Source organism: Phoca vitulina, unplaced genomic scaffold (genome assembly GCF_004348235.1).
Source record: "Phoca vitulina isolate PV1807 unplaced genomic scaffold, GSC_HSeal_1.0 scaffold49, whole genome shotgun sequence".
NCBI lineage: Eukaryota > Metazoa > Chordata > Mammalia > Carnivora > Phocidae > Phoca > Phoca vitulina.
In genome coordinates, this window is record NW_022589752.1 from 981,060 (window position 1) to 995,751 (window position 14,692).

Below are 14,692 nucleotides of genomic sequence, written 5' to 3' on the forward strand. Positions count from 1 at the left end.
ACATCCTTTTAGCAACAGCATTAGGTCTAATTTAATATTAGGTACAAGCAAAAGATCCACTTAATAGAATGGAAAAAACGCAAATCTTCTCCCCTCCTGTCTTTGAATTAATTGGATGCAAAACCTTTAATTACACAAGTAGAAATAAAAAGTCTAGATAAACACAGACATTACTTAGATGTTAAGAAGTTTCATTCAAAGTTGAAAAGGTCTGTTGCCAAACTAAAAGATGCATATTAGAGAAAAATTAGCTGTACAGAACATTTAAAAAAAATTTTTAAGTCGGCTCCACATGCAATTTGGGACTTGAACTCATGACCTTGAGATGGAGAGATCAAGAGTCGCATGCTCTACCGACTGAGACAGCCAGGCACCCCTGTGCAAAATATTTTTGAAATGATTAGGAAATTGGGGCGCCTGAGTTGGTTAAGTGACTGCCTTCACTCGGGTCATGATCCCAGGGTCCTGGGATGGAGCCCAGCGTTGAGCCCCGCGTCAGGCTCCCTGCTTGGCAGGGGAGTCTGCTTCTCCCCTTCCCCCTACTCATGCTCTCTCTCTCTCTCTCTCTTACTCTCTCTCTTTCAAATGGATAAATAAAATCTTTAAAGAGAGAGCAATGATTAGGAAATTTAAATATGGGAAGCATATTAGATATTAGGGAATTATTGTTAATTTTCTTAAGAGTGATAATGTAATTATGTGAGAGAATGTCCTTATTTCTTTGGACATACATGCTGAAGTATCTAGGGGTGAAGTTTCATGGTATCTGTAACTTACATTCAAATTGTTTAAAAATATTGTAGAGAGCAAGATGGAGTCACTCACGTCACAGTGACTCATGTCAAGCAGCCAAGGGCGTAGTAGCTAAGACCGGATATTGCTGAAACCAGCACAGATGCCCAGATGATGTCCAGAACTGATAACCAGCAGAACCAGAAGAGGCCTGCAAAGGCCCAAGACTGATTAAACTCCTTTGAGGACTTTTGCAGCAAACTCTCAGACTCCTCAGATACTGACCCTTTCATATCTCACCACGTTGAAGAGACAACTGGTGCCAAAGGCTCTGCCTGATTGATCTCTGAACATAATAGAGATCCTCCACTGCTACAGCATAATACACAGCACGCACTGAGAGCTGCCCTGGACCAGACTGAGTCCTCATCTCAACTGTGCGCTCATGGACTGACTTCATGTTTGTTATTAACTTCTCACCTTTGTTGTATGACTTTGTGTTGTGCTTTGCTTTGTTTAATGTGTATGAAACCAAGTTAAATGTGTAACAAAATGTCATTGAGTTTGGAATCCTGAACCTGCTTTGTAATTATGTTAGCCTTGCTTTATGATTAATAAAACCAACATTGTGGAAAGACACAACTCATATCTGCGCATTCATAGTGTGCTCGTGACAAATGTATATATAGATATAAAATAAACAGGGATAAAGCAAATGTTAACAATTTACAATTTTTATTTTTTTTATTTATTTTTTATTTTTTTTATTTTTTAAAGATTTTATTTATTTATTTGACAGAGAGACACAGTGAGAGAGGGAACACAAGCAGGGGGAGTGGGAGAGGGAGAAGCAGGCTTCCCGCCGAGCAGGGAGCCCGATGCGGGGCTTGATCCCAGGACCTGGAATCATGACCTGAGCCGAAGGCAGACGCTTAACGACTGAGCCACCCAGGCGCCCCAACAATTTACAATTTTTAAAAAATATTTTATTTATTCATTTGACAGAGAGAGAGCAAGCACAAGTAGACAGAGCTTCAGGCAGAAGGAGAGGAGTAGCAAGCTCCCTGCTGAGCAGGGAGCTCAATGCAGGGCTCCATCCCAGGACCCTGAGATCATGACCTGAGCTGAAGGCAAATGCTTAACCAATTGAGCCACCCAGGTGCCCCAACAATTAACAATTTTTGAATCTAGGTGGAGGGCATATAAGTAATATACTATTTTTTAAAAACTTGGGGCACCTGGGTGGCTCAATTGGTTAAGCGACTGCCTTCAGCTCAGGTCATGATCCTGGAGTCCTGGGATCGAGTCCCGCATCGGGCTCCCCGCTCGGCGGGTAGTCTGCTTCTCCCTCTGACCCTCCTCCCTCTCATGCTCTTTCTGTCTCATTCTTTCTCTCTCAAATAAATAAATAAAATCTTTAAAAAAAAAAAAAAAAACAAAAACTTTTCTGTATGTTTGAAAATGTTCAAAATAAAATGGAAATAAAGGATAAAAGATGCAGGCTCATAAAATGGGAGAGAAGAGGAGAGGATATTTTAAAAAATGGGTAGAAATGAAAATGTTGTAAACACAAATAAATTTTACCTAATTCACAACCTTGTGGTGAGCTAATTCCCTGTTTCCACCCTAGCTTAGGTTATGTGCTTTAGGTTTGCAACTTAAAAATATATTTCATCTAACTAAAACATATAAAAATAATTAAAATGCTTATGAAGTTTATACATTAAGAAGTGCTCAGGGAGGGACACCTGGGTGGCTCGGTTAAGTGTCTGGCTTTGGCTCAGGTCATGATCCCAGGGTCCTGGGATCGAGCCCCACATTGGGCTCCTTGCTCAGCAGGGAGCCTGCTTCTCGCTCTGCCAGCCACTCCCCCTGCTTGTGCTCTCTCTCTCTCTCTCTCTCTCTGACAGATAAATAAATAAAACCTTAAGAAAAAAAAAAAAAAAAAAAAAAGAAATGCTCAAGGAAACCCACCCTCCCATATATCTGTTTATAAATTAAAACTTGTAAAAAGTATTTTTTCTTACAAGAGCATGGAGGATATTGCCAGTTGCTAACTTACTAGGTAATATGGTTGTATTTGGACATGTGGCTCCCAGTGAAAGACTGTGTTTCCTAGCTTATGTTTTAGCTATAAGTGGCCACTAAGTCCTAGTGAGCAGTAGTAACATATACCACTTTCAGAGTAGAACTTTAAAACACTGAGTGTGCAAAAAAATTTTAAAAAACAATAAAACACTGAGTGTACACTTTTTCACGTTCTTCCCCTTTTTGTAAGTGAGAACACTGCCTAGGACTCAGCTTCAAATAAAAGACACACCCAAGGGCAGGGTTTCTTAATCTTAGGTTCATGAACCTGGGTAGGAAAATATTATATCCTTGTCTTCATTAGCCTCTAGCTGAAATTAATATTTTCTTCAGTTATGAATGTAGACAACGAATCACACTGTGGTATTAGTAATACCTATGAATTTGCCACTCAAAAAAATTTTTCATATCACATTACAATTTTTTCAGGTCTCTCTAAATATCATTTATGCTCAAGTATACTTCAAAGTTATGGTTGTTACTAGACCCATTGTTAGATTAGGTTGTTTAATGAATTAAGTATATTTATTATTATATAACTATGTAGAAAACTATTTTATAACTGTAATCCAGTATAATTTATTTCCTTTAAATCCAAATGTATTTCATTTTATGCATTAAAAAATGTATTTTATGTATCATTTTGAGAGACAGTATATATGCTTGAAGAGAGTGCCAAAGGAATTTATGGCACAAAAATTGGTTAAAAACTCTTGCCCTAACTAGGAACTAATACAGTATTGTATGCCAATTATTCTTCAATTAAAAAAAAAGCCTCTTGCCCTAGGCAATGGTGAAGACACTGGATGGAACGTATAAGATCCATTTAATGACTCTCTAGAGCAGAATCAGCCAGAAAACTTGGCCCAGTCACCTCAGGATCATTACATAAGAGAGCACTAAATAGGGGCGCCTGGGTGGCTCAGTCGGTTAAGTGTCCAACTCTTGATTTCAGCTCAGGTCATGATCTCAGGGTCATGGGAGCGAACCCCATGTCAGGCTCCTTGCTCATTGGGGAGTCTGCTTGAGATTATCTCTCTCCCTCTGTCCCTCCCCCTGCCCCGCTCCCTCCCTCTCTCTCTGTCTCTCTCAAATAAGTAAATCTTAAAAAAAAGAAAAGAAAAGAAAAGAAAAAAGCAAGGTCAAAATAAAGCACAAAACCTGCTTCCATTGGTGGTGGTGGTGGTGGTGGAGGTGGTGGTCGTGGTGGTATGTGTGTGTGTCTTATTGTAGTTAAAAGCCAGCCCACAAATTTCATTAAAGTTAACAAATGACTCTTCTGAGCCAGTATAATCTGGCTCCAGGACAACACTGATTGTAACTAAAATAAAATACAAATCCACAATGGTGGCAAGAGATTTTTTCCTCCTGACACCAAATGCATGGTGTCTTTCCTAATACAATTTCTCCAACTCTACAACATCAACTAAGTGTGCTACAGTTCAATTCAATGTGGACACTACATACCCAGTATTAATGTCAATCTCCAGAGATTTAAGTGCTCAGTCTCACAAAACTGACCTCACTTCAGATGCCAGTCACAAGTACCAGGTCCTAGGTTATCCACACTTCTGTCTGACGTGGCTACAAATTCAGGGGTTTCCTCAAGCCCACCCCCCTCAGGTTCAACAAGTTGCAGAACCCAAGAAAATGTTTTACTTGCTATTACAGTTTATTATAAGGTATATCAGTGAATAGCCAAATGAAGTAAAAGAGCAAGGTCAAGACGAGTCCTGAGCCTGTGGAGCTTGGGTGCACCACCCTCTTAGCACGTGAATGTGTTCACCAACTTGGAAGCTCCCCAAACCTCATCATTTGCAGGGTTTTATGGAAGTTTCATTACATATGCATGATTATAGTCAATGGTAATTAACTCAATCTTCAGCTCTTTTCTTCTCTCCAGTTGGTGAGGGGCTGAAGGTTCCAAGCTTCTAATCAAGGTTTGGTCTTTCTGGTGCCCAAGTCCCATCTTGAAGCTACCTAGGCACTTGCCAAGACTCCCCTTTATCAGGACAAAAGACATTCCTATTGCCCTTATCACTCAGGAACTTCCAGAGGTTTTAGGAGCTCTGTGCCAGGAACTGGGGACAAAGACCAAATATCTTTCTTATTCCATAGGTAGAGAAGGAAAGCTCTTCTTTACAGTAAAAGTCTAATTAATTAATGTACAAAGAATGATGCAAGTAGAAAATAACCACTTGGCAAACACTATAGTAATAATTGTTTTAGACAAGTGTCATCAATGGTTGTTAAAATTAGTAGGCAAATATATGCTGAGAAACAGGATATTTACATAGTCTTAAAAGTATCTCCCCATAAGATACTTATTAATTACAAAGAGAAAAATAATTTTATGGTGGAGAAACCTAGTGAACGTTGTTTTAACCTAGCAACTAGAGATATCACCATTATGCTTTCCCTGATATGATGCACTGAGATGGACAAAACATTCCTTATATCATATTCTTCGCAAACATACATAATTGGATCATACCTCTTAGAATGGCTATTATCAGGGTGCACGGGTGGCTCAGTTGGTTAAGTGTCTGCCTTCAACTCAGGTCATGATCCCAGGGTCCCGGGATCGAGCACCACATTGGGCTCCCGGCTGGGCGAGGAGCCTGCTTCTCCTTCTGCCTGCCGCTCCCCCTGCTTGTGTTCTCTCTCTCTCTCTGACAAATAAAATCTTAAAAAAAAATAACTTGAGTGTCATCATAAGGAAAGATTAGATAAACCCAAATTGAGGGCATTCTATAAAATAACTATACAGCGGGCGCCTGGGTGGCTCAGTCGTTAAGCATCTGCCTTCGGCTCAGGTCATGGTCCCAGGGTCCTCGGATCGAGCCCCGCATCGGGCTCCCTGATCTGCGGGAAGCCTGCTTCTCCCCCTCCCACTCTCCCTGCTTGTGTTCCCTCTCTCGCTGTGTCTCTCTCTGTCAAATAAATAAAATCTTTAAAAAAATAAAATAGGGGCGCCTGGGTGGCTCAGTTGGTTAAGCGACTGCCTTCGGCTCAGGTCATGATCCTGGAGTCCCTGGATCGAGTCCCACATCGGGCTCCCTGCTCAGCAGGGAGTCTGCTTCTCCCTCTGACCCTCCCCCCTCTCATGCTCTCTCTATCTCATTCTCTCTCTCAAAAAAAAAAAAAAAAAAAATCTTTAAAAAAAAATAAAAATAAAAATAAAAAAATAAAATAAAATAACTATGCAGTACTCTTCAAAAGGGTCAAGGTCATGAAATACAAAGAAAGACTGAAAAATTGTTAGGATTAAAGAAGGATAAGGAGACTTGACAATGTCCTGGATTAAATCTGAGGCTAAAAAAATAACATTAATGGGCAACTGGCAAAAAAATTTTTTTAAAGATTTTATTTATTTATTTATTTATTTGACAGAGACAGAGATAACAAGAGCAGGAACACAAGCAGCGGGAGTGGGAGAGGAAGAAGCAGGCCTCCCCGCCAGGAGGGAGCCCGATGTGGAACTCGATCCCAGGACCCCGGGATCATGACCTGAGCCTAAGGCAGATGCTTAACAACTGAGCCACCCAGGCGCCTGCAACTGGCAAAATTTAAGTATATCATATTAATTAATTAATAGTATTGTATTGATGTTAAGTTCCTGATTTTTATCATTGTATTGTGCCTATTTAAAATGTAAACACTTGGGGGAAGCTATGTGAAAGGTATATAAGAATACTTTGTACTGGGGCGCCAGTACAAGACTGTCAAATCTCTAATAACTCTACCAGAAACTCAAGAATCAGACTAATGATTTGAAAGAATATAGAACATTTGAGTAATACAATGAACACGTTTTTAAATATATGTACACATAACAATCAGAGAATATGTCTGTGTTTTAAGCACACATGGAATATTTACAAAAAGAATAATAAAGTACACCAAAGAGAATAGAAAGAAGTAATAATAAGAGTAGAAAATAATGAAAAAGGAGAAAAACCAGATAAACAAATTGAGAAGCTGACTGAAGAAATTAATAAAATAGTTATGCATTTAGTGAAAATGAAAAATAAAGAGAAAACATAAATGGGTGAAAAGAGAGTATAACTATAGATACAGTTTAGATTGTTAAAATCATAAGGAAAATACGTCCCACTTATGTAAATTAATATAAACATATGATGAAATAGATAATGTTCTGAAAAAATTAACTTTCCAATATTTATTGAAAAAGTATTTGACGGGCGCCTGGGTGGCTCAGTTGGTTAAGCGACTGCCTTCGGCTCAGGTCATGATCCTGGAGTCCCGAGATCGAGTCCCGCATCGGGCTCCCTGCTCAGCAGGGAGTCTGCTTCTCCTTCTGACCCTCCCCCCTCTCATGTGCTCTCTCTCTCCTCTCATCCTCTCTCAAATAAATAAATAAAATCTTAAAAAAAAAAGAAAAAGTATTTGAAAAATCTAAAATATCAACAAAACAAAGAATACTTCAGTGTTTTTTAAATGTGAGATAAATTCTGTTGTAATCAAACTGTTTTAGAAATAGTAAAAGAGGGAAAGCTCCCCAAATTATTTTAGAAGACCCTACAACCTTGGTAACAAAAGCAAGGACACTACAAGAAAATAACACCATAGACAAACCTCACTTATGAATGCAGAGCCAAAGTCATAAATAAAACTTGAAAAAAGTCAGGACCAAATAAAATTTATTTCATGAACATAAGCATGGTCTATCTAACATCAGAAAATCTGTAATGATTTATCATATTAACATTATTTCATATTCAAATATTTATACTAAAAGAATTCTCACACATGTCCAGTCAGGTACAAAGATATTCACTGCTGATCTTTTGGTTTAATTTCCAAAATATTGGAAACAATCTTTTTCTTAAAGATTTATTTATTTATTTGAGAGAGAGAGAGAGAGAGAAAGAGATAGAGCGCACATGCACATGTGTTGGGGGAGAGGCAGAGGGAGACAATCTTCAAGCTGACTCCCAGCTGAGTGCAGAGCCGGACTGGGGCCCAATCCCATGACCCATGAGATCATGACCTGAGCTGAAACCAAGAGTCAGATGCTTAACCAACCGAACCACCCAGGTGCCCCAATCTTTTTTTTTTTTTAAGTAAGCACTACGCCCAACATGGGGCTCAGACTCACAACTGTGAGATCAAGAGTCCTATGCTCTACCTACTGAGACAACCCAGTGCCTGCCCCCAAACTGGAAATAATCTAAATGCTTTTCAACAAAAAAATAGATAAGCAAATTGTATATTATTCACTGTATGGAATACTTCGCAGCAATTTAAGTGAATCCACTACATATATCTGCATGCTTAAATCTCAAACACATAATTTCTAATGAAAAAATAGTTTGCAGAATACTATGTATGATGAAACATTTGTGTAATATTTGTAAACATGGATAATAATTTTATATAATGTTAATGTTATATACGTGTATGGTAAAATATATACAAACATGGAAAGGAAGAATATACATATATACATATACATATCAACTTTGGGATAGCTGTTCTTCTGAGGAAAGAGAAAGGAAAACAAGGTGAGAGGGCTTCATCTCTATAATGTTTTATTTCTCAGGAAAGATGGCCGAATGTTAGTATTTGTTAAACTTGCCTTAGGTGAACACAGTTGGTTGTAATATTGTTCTTGGTACTCCTTTAGTCAGTGCTCATTATTTCATTTTATAAAAGTTAGAGATGTTTGCTTGATGTGACTAAAATAAAATGTTTGATTATAGAGGGGAATAATAGCTCCTACCGAGATCATAAAGCCACAGTTAATTATACAGTAGTTCTAATATTGACATATGATTTCAGTTTATATGGAAATGTACTCTGTTTTAGGGCTATCTCCTTAGTTCCATTCATTACCATTTCAAAAGCATGTATCTTCAGGGTTTGTATCCTTGGGAACCTTCCTGGTTGCTAGGTAGGCCTATAAAAGCCCTAAGACTCACATTCAGTTGTCCATGACGGTTACTAAGCTAAAATGAACCAAGGAGAGGTAGGGGAAGAACTTGTGTGTTCTAAATTAGAGTTTTAGTCTAATATTTAGCCTGTATCTAAAATACCACAGTAAGCCCCTTGAAGAGTACAGAGAGATCTAGAATGCAGTCATTGCTCTCAAATAAGTTCCATTTTAGTTTATTATATACATACTTAAAATGTAACAATAGAGAAAAGTATGAAAATGAATGGTAAAGGTAATAGGAATTCAGAAGCAGAAAAGCATCTCTGTGAAGCGAGATGCTTGGTGAGATTTCAAGAGGAAAATAAGGCCTTGCATGGGAAATCAAGGGTGAGAACTGTTCAGATAAAAAAGCAAGGTGGGAACTAAGTCAGGGTTTAGGATGAGGAAGTTGGCCATAGAACAGATTGTATGAGATTTGAATACTTCTTGTCCATTACGACGGACTCCAAATTACTTTCCTTTAATTTTAAAATACAAGCAACACTAGTTTATACATAGGTACTTTCCCCAAGAAAGCAGAGGTATGGTGTAAAAAAATAATTTAGAGCTGAATTTCCAGATAATTTCAATGCAGTAGATGGTGAAGGATGGGAAAATCCAAAGAGAGGTAAAAGTTTTGTCTTATTCAAGGGAAGGATGTTAAGTACCAATTAATGCTTTATGTGTAAAACAGTATAAATATGTTATTACTCTACTTCTTTCTTTTTTTAAAGTAAGTTCCACACCCAACGTGGAGCTCGAACTCATGACCCTGAGATCAAGAGTTGCATGCTCCACTGACTGAGCCAGCCAGGTGCCCCTTACTCTACTTACTTCTGTATTGTTTATGTGTCATGAGTTAGAGCTGCCAGTCCAAATAAACTCCTTTCTTTACATTAATTGTATTTTAGGAGACATGCTGCCTATCCCTACCACTGGCCCTTGGATGAATGAACCTGCCTTCTCCATTCCAGCAGCATTCTCTAATTTTGTATCTAAGAGAGGAGGAGGTAGGATATCCCCAGAGAGAATCTTTAGGATTTATTTTCTCCCAGAAGGTCCTGAGCTCCTTATGCAAATTCATCTACTTCTGCCCTAAGGAACCAGCTTTACATTTCAGGAGTCACACTGAGTGACAGACTTGATGAAGCAATGAAAGATATTTGCTATACTCTTATTACACCCTCATTAAAGATCTCTGCCTGCCTGACATTTGTATAAAGAATAGGGCCATTCTAGTGACTCTTCAAGAAATAAATAATAAGCATTTCTTGCAAACAATATCAAAAAATGTCTTACTCTGCTATATGTAAAATATCCATAATACTGCCTTGGTCCATAGTAGAGGACTTGAAACCTTCTCTCTTTATTTACCACCACTCTTATTATTTGTCCTAGCTCTTCTAAAATTCTTTTTGATCCAAGAGTCTTTTTCTCTTGGATGTTACGTAGCTTATTTTTCATTCAAGTAAATCAGTAAGAGCAATAAAGTAAAATAAAAGGGTGTTTAAGGCTAAATCCAAGACTAGAGTAAAGAACAAGAGGGGTGGGGTGGGAGGTGGAAAAGAGCTAGGGAAGAATCTGGGTATCAGGAACATTTGGATTTTTCACTTGTGACAAGTACCAGTTGGTGTTACTATTAGGTATGCTGAATGTCAAAATGTCTTGAATCTGATATTTATCATTGCATAGGTTTTTTTTTTTTTTCATCTTTAGACAGTTAGAAAATTTTCAGGTATCAGAAATTTTCAATACTATTCTGGATAAATCAAGATTCAACCAAACAAATTCTTCATTGGTAGAAAATAAAACTTTATTCTTTAAAGCTAAAAGCTTGATTGCATTCAATGTAACCATTGATTTTAATCTTATGAAAATTTCTAATACTCACAAAAGTGAAGAGGCTGGTACACTGAATGCCTATTAATATATGTTACACCCAGATTTAAAAATTATAAATATTTTGCCATATTAGATTCATCTACCCTCCTTTTCTTTCTTTTTACTGCTAAAGTATTTTAAAGTAAATCCAAAACCTCATGAGACTTCATCTCACCTACTTATAATTCTACTGATTTTTAATTGAATTATCAAGTAGTTAACAGAAAACAGAATATTACAGGAAGTATCTAGTGAGGTGCAAAGTGTAGCAATTAATCTTTTCTCATTTAATCAAAGGGAGCAGCAGGGCTCTAGTAATATCATTATATTTAGAAATGGAAATTTTTTAAAAATCAAAAACAAGGAAGCAATTTTAAGCCTTTACTTCTGTTTTCCTTCCTCTTGACCTATTCCCTATTAACAACTGGCTACTTCTTGGCACTCTGGCCCCTCAGTGTAACTAGGATATACGTGAATCATACTTAGGTAAACCATCAAGGGACTGACAGGATCCTAGGACACAGTTCAAATAGAAGTTTTTATATTTACAGCAAAATCCTGGCCCTTCTGTCTGGGAGAACTTTGTAGTCCTTTATACTTTAACACTTCCATTTAGGTTACTATTAATTTAAGTGTGTATCAGTATCTCAAAACAATTTTTCTTTGTTTCACATGAAGAAAGGGATGAAGAAATACCCAATGTTGATGAAGATAACAGATGATGAATTTCTGCTGGGAATATGGTTGAGACATTGAAACCAAAACCTAGTTTGATAATAATACTTGAATACCAAGCTTCAATATTTGGTATCTAAAGTTCTGTTAGCCTGTTCATAATTGAACAGGATAAAAAATTCTTAGTGCGGAAAGGACCCTCCCTCTGTCAGAAGATAGAATGCAAATGCTGACTGCGTTTTTTTCCCTCCCATGCCAGCTTCCCACACTTTTCCTCCAGAGAAAAGGTCACTCTGCCAGACTGGATTGAAGAACCGTTGAGATGCAAAATTCAAGATTGGGAAGGGTGGGAAGAAAAGAAAAAGCTAATTGATGAGGGTCATTTGAAACAGGTGATGGAGGGATGCCTGGGTGGCTCAGTTGGTTGGCATCTGCCTTCAGCTCAGGTCTTGATCCCAGGGTCCTGGGATCGAGGCCCACATTGGGCTCCCTGCTCAGCAGGGAGCCTGATTCTCCCTCTGCCTGCCACTCCCCCTGCTTGTGCTTGCTCTCTCCCGCCCCCTCTGTGTCAAATAAATAAATAAAATCTTTAAAAAAAGATAAAAATAAAACAGAGGTGTTGGAGAGGAAGGGAAAGCAGCTGAGAAAAAGGGAAGAGAATATTATTGAGTGTGGTTTGCCAACAAGTGGCTCCAGAATAATGTGGGGTTACAGAAAATCGAAAGGAGAGAAAAAAAAACGTGGGGAGTGCTGGTGGGGTATATGAATCGAAGTTTACTGACAAGTTTAGAGGAGAGCCAAGTAAATTATTAGAATTCCTTTAAAAATATTTTGGCTATTTGAACTACACATCTTTGAGAATGTTTCCATTTATCAACAAATATTTTTCTATGCTGGTACATATTTGAAAACACCTTTTTGATGATAGTGTTGTAGCATTTCTTTTCCTTTAGCATCCCCAGTTCTTGGTCACACCAAAGAATGAAGAGGTAGACCAGACGAAGAGTGCTGGGCAGCAAAGCAAAGTTTATTGAGCAATAGTACAAAGCTCCCGTAGAGGAAGGGGACCTGAGAGGGTTGGCAATTTGGTGTTTAAATCTAGGGGTTTTTATGGGCTCTTTGGTGTGGGCTGTTTTAATCTCATTAACCCTCCATGCACCTGTCACACCCAATCAGGGTGGAGGGCTCCTTCCAGGGTGGTATTTTGTAGCCTCAGGGATCAAGTGGGTGGTGGCCACCGCTGCCCTAAGGGATCAAGTGGGCGGTGGCCGCCACCACCGCCCCCAGATGAAGCTCTTTGTTTAAATATCCCACTGGCAGGGCACCTGGGTGGCTCAGTCGTTAAGCATCTGCCTTCAGCTCGGGTCATGATCCCAGGGTCCTGGGATTGAGCCCCACATCGGGCTCCTTGCTCAGCGGGAGGCCTGCTTCTCCCTCTCCCACTCCCCCTGCTTGTGTTCCCTCTCTCGCTGTGTCTCTCTCTGTCAAATAAATAAAATCTTTAAATAAATAAATAAATATCCCATGGCTATTGAACTGACCCTTGGGCCTGGGTTAGGATGCACAAGGCCATTCCCTTCTTTTCTGTCACATTCAAGTTGTAAGTCCCCCCAATAGGAAGACTCAAAGCTGGGGCACTGAGTAAAAAGCCTAGAATAACAGATGGGTTCTTTTTCCTTTTAAGGGTAGTTTTCCTCTTAGGATGGGGTGGGGAGGCGGGGGGGGGGGGGGGGGGGGGGCGTTGGGGGAGGGCCCTTGTCCCTGCTTGCCTTTCTTCCAACTATCCTTCATTAATACCATAAGTTTCTATAAAGTGTATATATTGTAGTTAAAGTAGCATTGTTCTATTATTGGATTTATATTTCCATTCTTCTACTACTTAAAATCCATTGTGATGAATATATTTGTAATCATGGTTTCTTTCTTGTTTAAAATATTTCATCAGGGGGTCGCTTGGGTGGCTCAGTCGTTAAGCCTCTGCCTTCAGCTCAGGTCATGATCTCAGAGTCCTGGGATCGAGCCCTGCATCGGGCTCCCCGCTCTGTGGGAAGCCTGCTTCTCCCTCTCCCACTCCTCCTGCTTGTGTTCCCTCTCTCGCTGTCTCTCTCTGTCAAATAAATAAAATCTTTAAAAAAATAAAAATTAAAAAAAATAAAATATTTCACCAGGATAGATGCATAGAAATTATAGGATGAAAGTTATAAATGTTTTATATTGTCAATTTTTTTCTTTTTTCTTTTTCTTTCTTTTTTTTTTTACAGTCCTGAGGTCTTTTATTTTTTTTATGCTTATCATACCGTGAATTCATAGGGAATAGGTTCCAGCAGCTCAGTCTCCTTTCCATTGGTTCTCACAAAGCGTGTTTCTCTGGGCAGAACAGCCTGGAGCTTCAGTTGAACCCAAGAACCTTTCTCTTCTGCTTCCTTCTTTTTCTGATCATTTTCCTTCACACTGTGCAGGAAGCTATCTCTGCTCTTTGAGTGCTTAATATGCATTAATCCTCTTGGCAAGAATCTTGCCCTTGTTTGTTTACAACAATGCCAATAGCATGCTGGGTAATGTTGTAGACTCTTCCAGTTTTGCCATGGTAACATGTGTGGGTGTTCCTTTTTGAACAGTGTCCATTCCCTTGATGTTCACAATATCACCTTTCTTGTAGATTTGCATGTATGTGGCCAAAGGAACCACTCCATGTTTTCTAAAACGCCTGGAGAATACAGCGGGGGTGGGGGGGGGCTCCTCTTTCCCTTTGTGTTGGTTATTCTTCAAATTACCCGAAGATGGTGGTTCCCAGGTGTTTTATTGCTTAGTGGCTTAGTGTTTTGTTTTGTTTTGTTTTGTTTTGTTTTGTTTTGTTTTGTTTTGTTTTAAGAGAGTGAGCTCAAGCAGGGAGGGGCAGAGGGAAAGGGAGAGAGAGAATCTTAAGCAGGCTCCATGCCCAGCATGGAGGTGGGTGAGGAAATAGGTGAAAGAAGTGAAGGGGATTAAGAATACACTTATCATGATGAGCACTGAATAATGTATGGAATTGCTGATTCACTACATTGTACACTTGAAACTAATATAACACTGTATGTTAACTATACTGGAATTAAAATTAAACAAAACAAAACAAAGTATGTGACCACTAATACTGGCAGGAAGCTGAGCCTATTGATTTTGGGGGAGGGGGCGGGAATCTCACTACTGACTCCATGGAGGACTATAGGACCCTTAGTGACCCTTATCCCTCTTTGGCCCTGTTGACTCTGCTTTTAGATACACTTTGTTCTTTTTTCCCAAAATGTAAATCTCCAAAGTCAAAGGTCACAAATTGCACAAAAATAACTGTAGCATTTAAAATGGCAATCCATCAGCTACTCACTATTCCCCTTTCTC

At 38.9% G+C, this 14,692-nt stretch overlaps 1 long non-coding RNA gene across 2 annotated transcripts in view; it reads left to right on the forward strand.

The window, feature by feature from the left end:
* Positions 1 to 1,389, forward strand: part of LOC116621605 — a 30,003-nt gene extending 28,614 nt beyond the window's left edge. For both annotated transcript variants that reach the window (XR_004297414.1, XR_004297415.1), the window contains exon 4: positions 804 to 1,389. This is a non-coding gene — a long non-coding RNA (uncharacterized LOC116621605). The remainder of the gene's footprint in view (positions 1 to 803) is intronic.
* The last annotated feature ends 13,303 nt before the right edge of the window (positions 1,390 to 14,692 follow it).